A 12,509-nucleotide genomic window follows, 5' to 3' on the forward strand; every position below is an offset into this window, starting at 1 on the left:
TGGCTGACACAGGGGAGATGATGTGATTGAACTGGAGAGCACTGAGAATAGATAAGTATAAGCATCTTTCTTCCACAGGGCATTTAATATAAGAGCTTTAAGCTTAGTTAATATATGACCCTGGAATTCTACATTAAAGAAATATACATTGCAAGGATTTTAACCAACTTTGTTGCAGATTCCTACCTTTTGATATTCTGAAGAAATAGCTGTTTGTTTGTCTGTGTCCATGTGCAAAATGAATGTGCATGGGAGTGATGTCATAATTACCAATCAGCTGCTGCACTGCAGGGCTCTAATGAGGAAAACTGCATGGTCTGCATCCTTTTTTACATGATTTCCCTTTGTGAGTATTTTGTTGTAGGGGATGTAAATTTTTTGTTGCAGGGGATGCCAAAAATCTGACTTGTATTCTAGTGCAGACCTCTGGAAAAATCAGTAAATAAATCACACAAGCAAAATTACATATCTGGGGGCTTTCTGTAAACCATTTAAGTACATATCGCCTCCAGAGTGCCATATTGCATTGTATTTTGCAGAAAATTGCAGCGTGCAGACTGAAAAGGAAAGGTAATTTTTAATAACATCAAATTACAAAATGACTTGTTCAATTGTATATGTATAGTATTATTTTTTCATTTCCTTTTTTTTTTTGCCACAAAATTGGAGTTACCCTTTAAGGGAGACAGCATAAGATGTAAATGAGAGACAACTGGAATGTCAAAAAGCATTACAACTGATGGGTAAGTAATCCACAGAGACATCCAAGTCAAGTGGAATTTACACCATGCATGGCCTAGAAAAGTGCAAGCCTGATTAGAGGGCTAGAATAAGAAGGATCAAACAAACAGAAGAAACAAAAGTAAGTAGAGAGTGCCAAGACAATAACCTGGAGCCACAGTTTAGGGCAACAAACACCTGAAGAGGAAAAACTGTACCTAGGAATAATGGGCATTAAACTGTGAAGGAGCGTATAACAGTCCACTTAAAAAAGATACAGTAGGTGGAGTAGTACAACTTCCGAAGAGTGGTAGCAACATGGTCCACATAAAAAACAAGTGTTCAATAGTTATTTGGACACCTGCAGAAGAGACTTAAGCCTAGAAAGCCTAATTGTAGACCTCAGGTGGAGAAACAGAACACGGATGTCTAGATGAAGGTCAAGTGGAGAGCTTGTCAACGCCCGATAGGAAAATCATAACGCTAGAATACAGAGATGAGGAAAAACCATGCAGAAAGATTGTTCTTTAGAAATACCCAGAAACTCTTCAGAGGAAGAGGGTAAAGACATGTCTACCCCTGTAAAACAAAGGGTTAAACAGGAAATGAGGGCAATGAACATTATCCATTCAACACTCAATGAGTAACTGAACACACAAAAGTCCCATTGCTTCTGACATACAGTATGTCCTTTGACTGCATTTAAAGCCAATTAGCAAAGCTTGAAAATTCAACTACTTACATTGCTATCTTCGCCTCTTGCAGAGGCAGTTCACAAAGGTATCTTTAGTGTCTTTTTGGTTTGAGTTTCCAAAAGGCGACATTTAGCCATTCTAGTGCTGCCACCATGTATAAACACAGTTGCAGCACCATGGAGAGCTCCTATAGCCAGATTTACCTAGAGGTTAAATGCCTGTTTACATACAAGATAGATAGATAGATAGATAAATAGATAGATAGATAGATAGATAGATAGATAGATAGATAGATAGATAGATAGATAGATAGATAGATAGATAGATAGATAGATAGATAGATAGATAGATAGATAGATAGATAGATAGATAGATAGATAGTATATATGAACCAAAAATTAATTTCAACAACATTACGCTTGGTATTTTTTCAGATGTATAAAATCACCTAAAATCACAAACAAAACACAGTCACAATAATGTATAGAGAATAAAATGTACTCATATAGAGAAGGATTAATCTTCCCCTGGCTAAGACCCAGGTCTCAAATATCTATGCAATATAAAACAAGTGCAGTATAAAATACAGTATTAGTAAAGTATCAGAGTGACCTTGCTCTAATACCCCTTTCACACTGGGGTGGTGCGGGCGTCGGTGGTAAAGTGCCGCTTTACTGTTGTTTTAGCGGTGGTATGTGCCCGATAGTGGGGTGGTTTTAACCCCCGCTAGCGGCCAAAAAAGGGTTAAAACCCGTATAGCCGCGCTGCCCTATTGATTTCAATGGGTAGGAGCGGTGAAGGAGTGGTGAATACCAGCGCACCGTTCCAGTGTGAAAGCCCTCCGGCTTTCATACTGGAGTGAAAGGAGACTTTTTTTCAGGCGCTATACAGGCGTTATTTATAGCGCTGAAGTGCCTGAAAACTGCCTCAGTGTGAAAGGGGCCTTATAGAAAGAATGCATTTATGAGTGAAAAATGCCAAATATGAGAATAATACAAATGACAATATTAAAAGATTAGTCAGGGGTGTTGGGGAGGGGGGGGGGTGTAAAAAAGAGCAATGTACAAAATGGTTCACTTTGAAGAAAATGTTCAAGCAAAAGTTAAAGAAAAAACAAAACAAATAACAGTCGTTTTTGCTTCTGAAAATCAGCTGAGATTTGCTTTATTCACTAAGCTAAGCTTAGTTTTGCTAGTTGAACATCTCATTTTCCTTTAATAAATTGACCCCACACTGCCTATGGCCTTGGCCCATGATTCCTAAATCAGCACTTTTTCAACAATTGTTCCTTTTATAACTTGAAATAGAACATGGACAAAACAAAAATGTTCCTTTTTTTTTTATGCACAAATCCAAGTCAATGATATCCATGGATTCTGTACATAATATAACACAATATTTTTTATTTTCACAAGTGAATAACCCTTTAGCCTTAAAAAAGTCAAACCTTTAAACAAGCTACTGTATTTTCTATCTATCTCTTGTAGTAAATTATCCATCTGACTTTTCATAATTCCAAACAGGCTCTAGCAAAACAATTTCCAAGTACGTAATACCTTACAAAGCCTTTGAAAAGTCAAAAAAGTCTGCCACATAATATTGACATTAGTATGCACGTCTTGCGAAGATATATAAACTAATGTTGGGTTCAGAAGTATTATTTCATATTTTTCTAGCCAATCAAGCAATGCACCCTTGGCACATTTAGCAACATGATCCTTAAACTAATGAATATTATGGTAGTATAAATTTGTACGGCACTATGAATACGTGCTGCCTATGAGGTCTCTTCACTTTCTGCATCCTGTACAAAATCCCCTAAGAGAAAAACTCTGAATTGCAATGGTATTCATAATTCCTGCTGTGCTCCTATTCCTACCAGGAATTGTGTCTTTTTATTCTGTAGTAGAAGTGAATCAAAGTTAGGATTTTTTTTTTAAAACTGAGCCACAGTTTGACAATGAATGTGTTACCCACAGTCTCCTGATGTTCTAAGTCTTGCACCACACACAAAAAATATAACCAAAACAAATTCACATGTCCAATCAAGTGCAAACTTTTCAAACACTGCTGTATGGATTCCAGTTCATAAAAATACATTTCAAATTAAACACAGGATGATTTACAAAAGGGACAGACTCTGTTTACTGTAAATGTTCACTGAACTTATTAAAATAAACAGAGCTGCATTTACTTCAATCGACCAATCATAAGCTAGAAAAAATCCTGACTTATTATCTCCCTGCGCACAATTGTGATTCAAAGTAGGTACAGCTACACGCTACACCAAATCTACTATCATTCATTTTGTAAATTAGACACATGACTTTTTAAAGACAAAGCATTTGTGTATTTGTAAAAAAAAAAAAAAAAAAATATATATATATATATATATATATATATATATATATATATATATATATATATATATTTAAACATTATAAATAGGGTAATTAAATGCTTTAATGCAATGCACATTAACACATGCAATAACAATTATTACAGCGCCTCACTAATGCAAGTGGACGCTAACTTTGCTAAGTGTGAAGAGCCTCTACTCCTTTAAAAAATGAATGCATATGCAGCACTACCGCTAGAGGCACCACTGAATTGTTTTGTGATTTCTCTGCACACATATAGGTGACACACCTCACTCACCCAGCACTTACCGACACACCTTGAGGTATTTCAAGAACTTATTAGGCCAAGCATAACCTAAAAGAAGAGAGGTTTAGCAAGTGTACTTATATTAACAATCAACAAAACAACAACATTACTTTGAGAGATATGGTTAAACACCTGTAGTATTCTAACAATAATTAACAGAACTGAACTGCATTCACCTAGCAACAGCATATAAAGACAGTCCTCTTGGCTTCTTTGAGTTCAGGCCCAATTTTCATTCATTCAGAAGCAGCTCAGTTCCTTTTTCACATACCTGCTGGCTTCTAGGACCATCCCCTCACATGTTGCACTGTACAGAGTATGATGGCCGCAGCGGTCTCTGATCTGCACTTTTCTCCAAGGCAGCACAGTGACAGATAGCTCCAGTAAACTCTACATGCAACACTGTTTCCCCTTCACTGCAACCTTGTGGTGCACTCTCTTAGCTGCTCAGCACAGGAAAATGTCTGCAGCAGCGTATGGTCCCCACAGTGGCTTCCTCCCTGAATTCTGCTAGTTAGTGACATAACAGCTTCCTTTCTCCAGCAGCCCAGATCACGGGCCCCTTGCTCTGTTTCATCAGCCAATCAGCACCCTCTAGATCCAGTCAACATGGCTGATCCCTGCACTGGAGACACTCCTTAAACGAACATTCCAAAATGGTGTTCTTAAAGATGGCTTCTGCATTTCTGCATTAGAGAATATTCAATTTAAGCTTGTCCACACCAAGGAAGGATAATACAGCAGCAACAAGGGAAGAGGTTCCAGAGCAGTTATCAGCTACAGTTTAGGTTACACATATACCTCTGGGAACTGCTGTGCAATTTCTATGAAAACAGTTAATATTCTGTATCACTAGAAGAATTACCTTGGAGATGGAAATTAGATTAGGCATGCATCTTGTTAATAATTTTGTTAAGGGAATCCCATTACACTTACTTATAACCCTGAATAATATGATGGCCTTTGCAAATCTTTTCCATATTGTGCATGCAGCAGCAAAAATGGAAGATTCATTCTTCACAAATTACATATTTTCTTTAATTATAGTACATTGCCCAATATGGATTGCCTTACGCTTAAAATAAAACTGGAAAACATGCTTTTAATTTATTTTATTTTTCCAAATACACACTAGCATAGCTGAGTTTAGTACCGGTAATTCTCTCACAAGGACAAAAGACTCCTAGTTTCTGGAGAGGCTTATTTTCCAGGTTTATTTCAGAGTCAAAGACACAGAATGAGAGACAACTAATAATAGGAAGATATCTATACTGTAATTCTAAAACCTCCAAGGCAGCTCAATTTTCTGCTGCTAATCTGGGATCTGGAATGACAAATTCCCAGACAAAGGCTCCACTGATGCCAGTATCATGATAGAGACACCAAGGGACACCTTTCTTTATATTGTCTGGTAAAGGGTAGTAGAATATTTGTCTCAGTACTCTTATATTGACTACATGATAAACATAACATTTCCCCAATTCCACAAACAAATTTTAATCTTTTTAAAATCTGCCTTTAAATATATTATGTAACATCAGGTGTCTATAAAATAAGATGCACAATGTCATTCTGGATTTTAGTGATTGCAAACCTGTGCTTATTTTTACCTATGCAAACCAGACTTAATCAAATATTAAGTGCCACATGAAAAGTATATGTGGGTGACTGCAGATTTTAAAAAGTACCAACATACCATAAATTAGTCCATATTCTTTTATAAAATATAATAACAGGAGTTGTGTTTAATTAAACTGAAAACACAATCTGTTAAAGTCACAATATTTATTTTCCCTGACAGACTCCATGGCAGGATACATTTGGGTAGCCCTGCCCTCGCTCATACCCCATAGGACCCCACTACCATAATTTTTCAGGCTAAACCTGCGGCCGTATTCTTTTTTGTCCTCCTCACTCATAGGACCAATTTTTTATGAAGTTTTCCTACCTTTTGGAAGTATCAGCAGCCAGGTCTCATGTGGGACAGGTGTGCGGATGTCAGAAGCGCCCTGTGGTATCCAGAAGTCTTCCAGGATGGCTCAATTGGTAACTGAGTCCCCAGCTATCAGTGGGGGGAGGTGTTATGGCACACATATTCAGAGGATCGAGAGTGGGCCCTGCCATTGGCAGGCATTTGCATTAGCGGGTGGCCGTTAAGTGTGTCCAGCACAGATACAGCAGCTGCGTTCCTGCCTCTGGGATTCTGTTAGGGGGTAACTCCACTTATGTTGAAAAAATAAATAACCAAAATGAAAACATATGGAGATGACTATGCTCTCTGGGTGATCAATGTACATTGCAGCATTTTATCAAAGTTTGGTGCTATCACCTGCCTTTTTTTTGTCTTGAGCTAATAACTGTTTGTTTAAGCAAGGCTTGCTTTCTGTATAGCAGTGGCTGTTTCATTAATCACCTGCTAGGGTTGTGCTCTGATGTGAAAAGTGTCAGTATTCCTTTAGCAGTAGTTAACCCCTTAGGGCTTTTTCTCAACTAGCAAACAGAAACAACCGTTCCATTGTCGTTTTTACCAGGTTAGGAAACATTAGCAGCTGCAGTTTTAATTGGGAATGTTATTTTATAAATTGTACATGTTCTAATATTTTTTTTCTTAACAATGGGGAGTTCTCTCTTAGACCTATTTTATTAAGGATATTTACAACCACTGGTGATGGGTACTCCATCCTTCTTAAAAGATACAAAACATGTTATTAACATTCTAAGTACAGTCAAAAGGAAACCAACATATCTGTTGATAACCGTGGGTGTAACATCCCTATATACAGTGATCTCATATCAATTAGAACATGAGCAGTACAGCATTTTTTGTTTCGGGATTCCACTGGTTGAATTACGCAAGTAATGTTATAATGGAACTGTTGGATTTCTCAATGACACACAATTATTTTTGGCATAGTGGGGCCTATTACCTGCAAATTAAGGGAATGGCCATGGGAGCTAAGTTTGCTCCAAGCATGGCCAATCCCTTCATGTCTAAGTGGGAGGAGGACAGTTTTATGTGAAAGGCATCTGGAGCTTGTCATGTGGAAAAGATTAATCAACTACATACTCTGGATTTGGGATGGCGATGCTCTTTCCATTTGAATAAAACCTGGAGAATAATTCTCAGCTATGAGATAAATCCCACTGAAATTAATTTACTAGATCTGATGATTTCAATTCAGGAAGAAAGAATTGTAACATCTACTTTCTTCAAACCAACGGACAAGAATGGGTATATTCCCTTGGATTCCTGTCACCACGTCGCCACTTCCTAGTTGTTGGCGGTCCCCAAAGGCCAGTTTTTAGAGCTACAGCAAAACTGCACCAATTTGGAGATTCTTAGATAAAGGATATGACAGCAAGACTCTGGACCCTTTGATAGAAGAGATTAGCAATAGAGATCATCAGGAACTCTTAGTTGAGAGACCTCCTTGAGTGAATAACAAAGAGGATTTCTTTCTTTTTTTTTTTTTTTTTTTTTTTTTTTTTTTTTTAAATTTTTCTCAGCCGTAGGCAATTTTTATGGTTGAATTGCATTTTTTAGGAGGGTATTCATAAAGCTTTGTGTACAATTGGACCAAAAGACATAACAGATTGTACATTGTGGTTGTAATGTGCGATGTCTTGGATTCTTTCTAGGGATCCTTGATCTAAACAGTTGCTTCTCCGATTAGGATTCACCTGTAAGTGGATGTAGAATTAAGGAGGCGTGATTTCCTCACACGGGGCACCAAAAAAAAGAAGTGTCGTGATTTCCTCACACGGGGCACCAAAAAAAAAACAAAGACGTGGTGTGATTTCCTCACACGGGGCACCAAAAAAAAAAAAAAGCGGCGTCATTTCCTCAAACGGTGAACCAAAAAAAAATTTAAAAATGGTGTGACTTCCTCACATGGGGCACCAAAAAAAAGAAGTGGTGTGATTTCCTCACACGGGGCACCAAAAAAAAAAAAGAAGTGGTGTGATTTCCTCACACGGGGCACCAAAAAAAAGAAGTGTCGTGATTTCCTCACACGGGGCACCAAAAAAAAAACAAAGACGTGGTGTGATTTCCTCACACGGGGCACCAAAAAAAAAAAAAAAAGCGGCGTCATTTCCTCAAACGGTGAACCAAAAAAAAATTTAAAAATGGTGTGACTTCCTCACATGGGGCACCAAAAAAAAGAAGTGGTGTGATTTCCTCACACGGGGCACCAAAAAAAAAAAAGAAGTGGTGTGATTTCCTCACACGGGGCACCAAAAAAAAAAAAAAGAAGCAGCGTGATCTCCTCAAACGGGGAACCAAAAAAAAATTAAAAATGGTGTGACTTCCTCACATGGGGCACCAAAAAAAAAAAAAAAAGAAGTGGTGTGATTTCCTCACACGGGGCACCAAAAAAAAGAAGTGTCGTGATTTCCTCACACGGGGCACCAAAAAAAAAAAAACAAAGAGGTGGTGTGATTTCCTCACACGGGGCACCAAAAAAAAAAAAAAAGCGGCGTCATTTCCTCAAACGGTGAACCAAAAAAAAATTAAAAAATGGTGTGACTTCCTCACATGGGGCACCAAAAAAAAAGAAGTGGTGTGATTTCCTCACACGGGGCACCAAAAAAAAAAAAGAAGCAGCGTGATCTCCTCAAACGGGGAACCAAAAAAAAATAAAAAATGGTGTGACTTCCTCACATGGGGCACCAAAAAAAAAGAAGTGGTGTGATTTCCTCACACGGGGCACCAAAAAAAAAAAAGAAGCAGCGTGATCTCCTCAAACGGGGAACCAAAAAAAAATAAAAAATGGTGTGACTTCCTCACATGGGGCACCAAAAAAAAAAAAAAGTGGTGTGATTTCCTCACACGGGGCACCAAAATAAAAAAGTGTGACTTCAGTTTCGGGGCTTAGTTTCCAGCCCTCCCATCGTATCCGGTCATTCTGGGAGGGGCGAAGTATAATGGGTTTTGTCTTCTTTCATTTTCCGTATTCTAAAAACCCTTATTACCTGCTTGGAAAACTGTATTTTTATAACGTTCGGTATGACCAAATCCTCCCCCAAGTTTCTCACCTGAAGCCCACCAACCTGCAGACCGCGTCATACACAGGAGCCGCCACCTCCCTCGCCCCCACCGCCCCTCGATTTAACACCTCCCTCAAGAACCCCTCATCAGCTCTAAGTCTCTGGATCTCCTCCCGAATCGGCGTCAGTTTCTCAATAACCGCCTGCGCCACCACCAGCTTGTACTGCGCCGTCTCCAGTCCGCGGCTCTGTTCTACCACGTCCTCTGGCGTCAGCCCCGTCATGGCGCTGTGGATGGCCACTAAGTTGGAGACTCCTGGGCGGCCCTCTGGGTCATAGGTCACCTCGGAGGTGAAGTCCGTGACCGCCTTGCGGAACTTAAGCGAGATTTCGTCCGGCGAGTCCGTCAGGCGCACGGTCGCCAGGTTCTGGGGGTCCGACTTGGACATTTTGGCCGAGGGGTCTCGAAGGGAACGGATCTTCTTGGAGGTGGTCGTCAAGGTTTTGGGAATGGGAAAGAACTGTCCATATCGGTGGTTGAAGATCCGAGCCGTGTCCTGAGTGAGCTCCAGGTGCTGCAATTGGTCATCTCCAACCGGAACGTGGGTGGACTTGTACAGGAGGATGTCGGCTGTCTGGAGAACAGGATATGTAAACAACCCGACGCTGCCTTCGTTCTTCTGGGTCTGACTTTTTATCTTCCACTGAGGCAAATGGCGGATCCGCGGCATCGACGTCAGACAGCCGAGAACCCAACCGAGCTCAGCGTGCTCCGGCACCTGAGACTGCTGGAAGAGGACGCTCTTCTCCGGGTCTATCCCGCAGGCCAGCAGGCAGGCAGTCATGTCCAGGATGCTCTCCCGCAGTCTGTGGGGGTCCTGGGGGACGGTGATGGAGTGCAGGTCCACGATGCTGTAAAGTACCGAGCTGAACTCATCCTGCAGCTTCACCCAGCTCTGGAGTGCGCCCAGGTAGTTCCCCAGGTGAGGGAACCCGGTGGGTTGTATCCCGGAGAAGACGCGGGGGGTGGCATCCTGGGGTCCGGTGGGGCTCTCGGTGCTCACAGCCCGGTGCCCTCTCCGCAACCGGAACACCACCGCACGCCGGAGTATGGGCAGCGCCATCTTGGTGACGTCACGTCGGCGACCCAGAGCGGCCACACCTCCCCCCCCCCCTCGGGTCATGTGACCCGCACAGATCCCCACAGAGCTTCAGAGTTCTAGGATTTCTTTCTTTACTACATACTCCAGCCAGCACTGGGCAATAAACAGAATTATTAGGAGACACTGGCTGGTCATTAAGAATGATCATGTCTTAGGCCCTCTACTGTCTGACTAACCTTGTGTCATCTTTAGGGGTGCTCCTCCAACTTGAGGCAAAATCAATGCCCACAATGGTAGAAAAATAACAGAATTCACCTCAGTTGGCACATACCGTATTAGATCTTTCATTACATGTACAACTAAATGTGTTGTTTACCTTTTGAGGTGTCCTTGTGGGCTTGAATATGTGGGGTGCACCATTCGGATGTTACATGTTAGGTTGGGAGAACATATAGCCAATATTCAAAAATGTTTTGACAAGCACAATGTTTCAAAGCATTATGACCTAAAGCATAACAGAGACCCCAGGGGCACTACTTTCATTGCACTTGAGAAATATATACTGCATTGGCGGTGTAGCAACGGAAGACATACCATATCCAGATCTGAAACAAATTGGATATATAAACTGGGGTCCCATGTGCTGAATGGGGGTGCTAACACACCCAAGTGAGCTCCCATGCACTATTCCATGTGACCTATGGCAGCGTTTCCCCGTTTTGCCAGTGAGGTATTTAATGCGCAGGTGTGGATGTCTGGGCGCACACCTGATGATGTCATATTTGACAAAATGGTCGTCAGGACACTACACACACATGTTCTATACATGCGCAATTGGATTTTAAATGGACCTGTATGTCCGTTTTTCCTTGCAATGACTATTACCGCAATTTTTTATATATTTGCTTTGGAGTTTTTGTACTGCAACTCCTGTGTTTTAATAAAATGTCTTGAGAAGATACTCTATATTATTGGAGCCTTTTTATCTTTTTTATATTATCCTGCTGTTCACATCACTGGGGATTCAAGTGGATGTCCATGGATCCTTCTGGAGAGGAATGCTGAAGTCTCCCATCTACGAATCTTGGATTTCACTAAAAGCGCTGTTTGACCCCCCTGAATAAGGGAGGTCGCAGGCTTTCTGGTAAACCTTTTATCTTAATGAGGTGACGGGAAACATAGTGATGATCACTCAATCTATGTTATATGCTGCACTGTGAAGTCACATATTGGATTTCAGCAATTTATGAACAATTTTTTTCATCTATATCGTTTTGCACTTTCGTACGTTTTTTTATGTGTAGCAGCCATAACCCTTGTCTCCGTAATAGATGTAGCGGCATCTCCCTCAGGAACATCAACAATGACAGGTGTCACCTCTGAGGAAGGCCTCACCAAAGGAGCAAAAACCACCGGTTCATCGGTTATCATACCCATGGCCCAGTCCATGGGGTAGGCCCTTGGTGACCCAATCAGCTGTTCCACCTTGAAAATGTACCCTCCACACTTGCTACATCTAGAGAACGGCCGAGGGTTGGCAACCAGGCCGTCGCACTTCCCGCACAGCATACCCAGGCCATCGATGTCTCCAGTAGTGTAGAGTATGAGCCGCCCCTGCAGCAGCAAACAAAAGCCTGTGTCCGTGAACACTGAACCAAGTGGCTACGTTCCTATGGGACCCCTTCCAATAGGCATCCTGGGTCCTGGAACAAGTTGCACTTCCGGGACACAGTACATTCTGAGGCATTTTCTCTCATACTCAGAGAAAACTGGACTCGCCTCTTCCTTCCGCAACACACACTCACGCGGTGCCTCGTGCGGGGAAAACATCGGCTTAGACTCCTCCCATTGGGCGCTGGCTCCTGTGTATTTTTGCAGGCTTTTAATACAGGCTCCTCCCATAATTACGTACCTCAGTGAAAGTCTCTCCAAAATGGTGCTGATCCTTGTGGCGCAGTTCAAAAACATTCTTCACTCTCTGTTCCAAGGCCCTGCAAAGTAAATGTAAATCCCGGACTGCGAGCCCCCACATGTAGCGGCCATAACCCTTGCAGGGCGGCCATGACTTATTGGGCTTACCGGTTACCTCCGCTTAGCTTGTCCTTCCACGTCTATGGGTTCCCAGGGTTGAGACCCAACAACTTGAACACTGACACAAAAAAAGTCCTTTTGAAAGGTTTTATTTTTCAGTAGTAACATTCAAATAACACAGTCTCTCATGGGAACAGAGGGCACGGGTGAAGAACAGCAAGAGGCACCTTGATCTGCAGGTCTAGCAAAGTCTAATTCCACCCAGAGAGTAGCCACTCGAAGCTGGGTACTTCAAGGCTGAACA

The 12,509-nt window shown here is 41.5% G+C and overlaps 1 pseudogene; it reads right to left on the minus strand.

The window, feature by feature from the left end:
- Positions 1 to 8,828: 8,828 nt before the first annotated feature.
- LOC143940682 (tryptophan--tRNA ligase, mitochondrial pseudogene) lies at positions 8,829 to 10,233 on the minus strand (annotated as a pseudogene).
- Between the last annotated feature and the right edge of the window lie 2,276 nt (positions 10,234 to 12,509).

The sequence above is a fragment of the Lithobates pipiens genome, unplaced genomic scaffold (genome assembly GCF_037356315.1).
Source record: "Lithobates pipiens isolate NorthernLeopardFrog02 unplaced genomic scaffold, aLitPip1_a1.2 Scaffold_3, whole genome shotgun sequence".
Lineage (NCBI taxonomy): Eukaryota > Metazoa > Chordata > Amphibia > Anura > Ranidae > Lithobates > Lithobates pipiens.